The following is a 4295-nucleotide window of genomic DNA, read 5'->3' as shown; positions in this document are numbered from 1 at the left end:
TCCAAAGTCAAAGGTCAACGACTGTATGTAGGACTTCTAGGCAACTGTGATGTGAAGATCTCTGGGCTTGTTGTACAATAAATGTGTCTGTGTTCCTTCAGCGCAGAAGGAAATGTATGCATTCTAGAATGCAAAGCTTGGGCTAGGGTTTTAGCTCGGCAGTAGAGCACTGGCCTGGGAGGTGTGGAGCGGTGGATTCGATCCTGATCCTGAGCACCACAGAACCAAAAACAAAGGGACAAACAAGCCAATAAGGTAAAGATATTGTGTCCATCCATCTACAACTCAAAAAATTAAAGGGGAAAAAAAATAAAATGCAAGGCTTAGCCAGGCATGGGTTGGGGGTTCATGTCTGTCCCCCACCCCCCACCCCCCAAGAGGATCAGGAGGAGGTTGAGAGAAGGATTGTAAGCTCATGGCGAAAGTAACCTCGAGAGACCCCTGTCTCCAAAAGAAAATTTGTGATAGTAAAAGCAAATGGGACTCTGTTTTGTTTTACTGTCTCCATTCTGTAAAACAACCAGGCCGAGTAGAAGGGTCATGACTGGGGCAAGATGTTCTTTTCCTTTTGCTATAGAAAACTTTAAGGACAGGGGACGTTGTTTCTGTAACTAGCCCCTAACGGGGCTATGCTTCTGTCACTGGAGTGGCTAGGCTGATTGTGATTGGCTGAGCGTCCCTCCGCCTGACTTCACTCTCCAGCTTCTGTAACTTGGCTTGCTTGCATTAGCTAGACGCCCCCTCCCTCCAAAACGTCCCTTTTGCCGGTTTCAGGCTTCTAAGGAGCACCCTTGCAATTGTTTGAGGCTGGTCAGGGGAACAGCTGTATGTTCTTCTGGTCAGTCGCCGCTAGTTGTGCTTTCATAAAGGCTTGATTCCTTTATACGCGAGTGGTCTGGAAGTCAGTTTTTGAAACCCCGGGACCAAGCTTTAACTAGAACAAGAACAAGCAAGCAAGCAAGCAAGCAAGCAAGCAAGCAAGCAAGCAAGAAAACAAACAAATAGATAGATAGATAAATTGAATATGAGGATGTGGCTCAGTCAGTGGTCAAGTGAGTGCTTCTGGGTTCAACTCATAAATCAATGGATTTACCAAAAATGTATAAAAATATCTTTATAAAAAGGGGATGTTGGTTTAGCTCAGTGGCAAACTGTGTGTTCAGTCCCCAGTTTTCCAGGGTCCATGATGAGCCTGCGTGAGGGAGGGGCTGGTTTCCGGTTCCATCCCCACCAAGGAAACCCTGACATGAGTATGGGGAGATGTATTCGGCTATTGGAATGCCAAGGGTAGAGTGATTTCCATGTCGATCTCCCCCCCCCCACCCCCCCACCCCACCCCGCCCTGCCCTTTTTCTGTGTGGGCAAGGTCTCTTCTAGTGTCTTGATTTCTTTTATTTATTTATTTGGCCTAGTTGTAAAGAATGCGTTTGTGTTATTAATTTCTTTTTCTCTGGAGCTGAGGATCGAACCCAGGGCCTCGAATATGCTAGGCGAGCGCTCTAACGCTGTCCAGCCCAGCACGGGAGGCATCTTTTTTTTTGTTTGTTTGTTTTTCTTTATTCTTTTTTTCCCCTTTCCCATGGGCACTTTGAGATGAGATTTCCTTGCCTGTTTGGGTTGTTTGAGTCTCTCTTTGTTCACTACTTTTGTTTCTTTTGTGATGCTAGGCTGGGGAAGAAACCCAGGGCAGGGCCTTGGGCATTGGTCCACAAACGGTCTTGATTGCTGGGCAACACCCTCACCTTTTTTCCTTTGTCTCTTCTTCCCCAGAAAGTAAACCCAGGAAGGGCCTCCCTCTCCTTCCCCCAGGCCCGAATCCATCCTGCTTGGGTTTGGTGCGCAGACAGGTACACACTGGAGACACACACAGACACACACACACACACAGACACACACACACACACACACACACACACACACAAACGGGAAACATCACTGTTTTGGTTTGTTTCTCTCTTAACCTCATCCAGGCCCTCCCTCATAACTCTCAGGGGTGGGGGAGGGAAGGTGTTTACCTTGGACCTCTAGTGGTGACAGCCTTGGGAGCGACTACTGCTGGGGAATTGGAGTGAGTGGGATGGGGGAAGTGTAGGATTATAGTTCAAATTCCAAGGGTCGGGCAGAGGCACAGAAGCTATCTCCTAGGTGGGGCATGTTAAAGGCTAAGGAAAGTGATCAGATACCAGCGGTATGTCCCCCCCACCGCCCAGTGCTTCCAGGACTTTACTGTGTGTGTGGGGGGGGGGGGGCGGGGCGGGGGAACAACAGAGCGGGCACTGAGGCCCTTGCCCATCTGTCTTTCCAGGGACTCAGTAGGCTGAGGGAAGAGAGGAAGACATGACGCGGCGGCTTGCAGCTTAGTGATCTGTATATGGATATAGATATAGATATCTAAGTCTGTCTGTCTATCTATCTATCTATGTCTATACATGTAGATAGATGATATCGAAACTGGAAATGGAACTCAGGCAGGTCTTGCAAAATGACGGTAGCTTTGCGCCACCTAGCGTTCAGTGACTGCAACCAACGAGGCTGCCCTTTTGAGACCGCAGACCACTCACTGTGAACTCCCAAGTTCCACAGGGTGGAAACATCCAAGTGTATATGCTTGTGTTTCTGACCCGGTGGCAAGATGAGATCCGACTGAAGAAGCCAAGCAAGCCTAAAACGTGTGTCCCACCTTCACCACTCCTAAGTGTGGAGGATTAGCCAACTGAGAAAGCCTTAGGGGAGGGAGCAGCTTGGGTCCGATAGGGGACACGGACGGACGGCTGGGAAAGGGAAGGACCCTGAGTAACTGCACAGTTGCTCTGGGATCCAATTTTACCTGTAGACCTACTCGGCGATATATAAACCTCAGCCAGCCAGCCTGTGCTGCATTTTGTCCTGCCTTTATTGGTATTAGGTATTTTCCAGAAGAAATTGGGGGGGGGGGGATTTCCCATCTCGTGTCTCCCGGGACTGAATCCTCCTTGTCCACGCTTTCCCTGAAGATCCTTTAGAGATTCTCCACTTCGAGATGGACCGATGTGTGTGCTGCTGCAGGTTTGACAGCCATCCAGGAGGAAAAACAACCACCACCACCACCACCACCACCACCACCACCACCCCGGGGGGGGGGGGGGGGAGTCCCAAATCTCCAATACCATCACCTTTGTCATCATTCCACCATCCTTGGAAGAAGGAAGTCGATCCAAAGGTCCTGGAAGAGAACAGTAAGAGTAGTGAAAGATCAGAATGGTGAGACAGTGTCCAGCAACCACCACCTCAGCTACTCACAAGAGAAAGTGAGGTCCTGGGAGTACTCAGGCAACCTCCAGAGACCTCGAGCTTTAACCAGCAAATAGAGAGACAGGAGAGGGAAGGGGAAGGACACCCCCCTCACCCCATGTGATAACACCACCACAGGTGAGCAATAGAGGGACACCCCTTCTCAAAAAAAAAAAAAAAAAAAATCGAGGTGTAACTCCGTGGTGGTGGTGGCTAGGCACTTCTGGATTCAATCCAGGGGGAATCATATCACCTTTCTTCCCTGTTTTAGGCAGACTTATCTGTCCTTGAGTCCACGCCCAGCATAGTCAAGGATGTCATGTAGACTTTGGAGACCAGAGGATGTCAGAAATGAGTCTTATCAAAAGTAAGAAGCCGAATTACAACTGCGGCCAGGAAGAAGTGCAAGGTGGCCTTTGAATCTCCTCTACGAAACCTCCTGTTGTTGCTGAGGTGCAGAATCACAGTCTTTGGGGACCAGAGTCCCCATGTTTTTGCTTTGCCAGCGCTGCCATAAGCCTTTTTTCCTGTGTCTCAAGACCTTGCCATCCTTATTGGATTGGGCCAAGCTTTCAGCAACAGGAAGAGGGGAGGGAGGGAGGGAGGGGGGGGGGAGAGAGAGAGAGAGAGAGAGAGAGAGAGAGAGAGAGAGAGAGAGTGGGAGGAAGGGGAAGGGGAAAACTTAGGGGCTGGGTGTGTGGCTCAACTGGTAGCATGGGGCGCCGGGTTAGATCGCACCAAATAAAAACTAAAATAAATAAGTTTAGGGCTGGGGATGTGGCTCAAGCAGTAGTGTGCTCGCCTGGCGTGCGTGCGTGCGTGCGGCCGGCCCGAGTTCGATCCTCAGCACCACATACAACATACAACCATGTTGTGTCCGCCAAAAACTGAAAAATAAATATTAAATAATTCTCTCTCTCTCTCTCTCTCTCTCTCTCTCTTTCTTTCTTTAAAAACAAAATTTAAAAAAAAAAGTCTAAAAAATAATAATAATAATAATAAAAATAAAGATGTTGGGTCCGTCC

Source organism: Urocitellus parryii, unplaced genomic scaffold (genome assembly GCF_045843805.1).
Source record: "Urocitellus parryii isolate mUroPar1 unplaced genomic scaffold, mUroPar1.hap1 Scaffold_674, whole genome shotgun sequence".
NCBI lineage: Eukaryota > Metazoa > Chordata > Mammalia > Rodentia > Sciuridae > Urocitellus > Urocitellus parryii.
Note: the sequence above shows the minus strand (reverse complement) of the source record.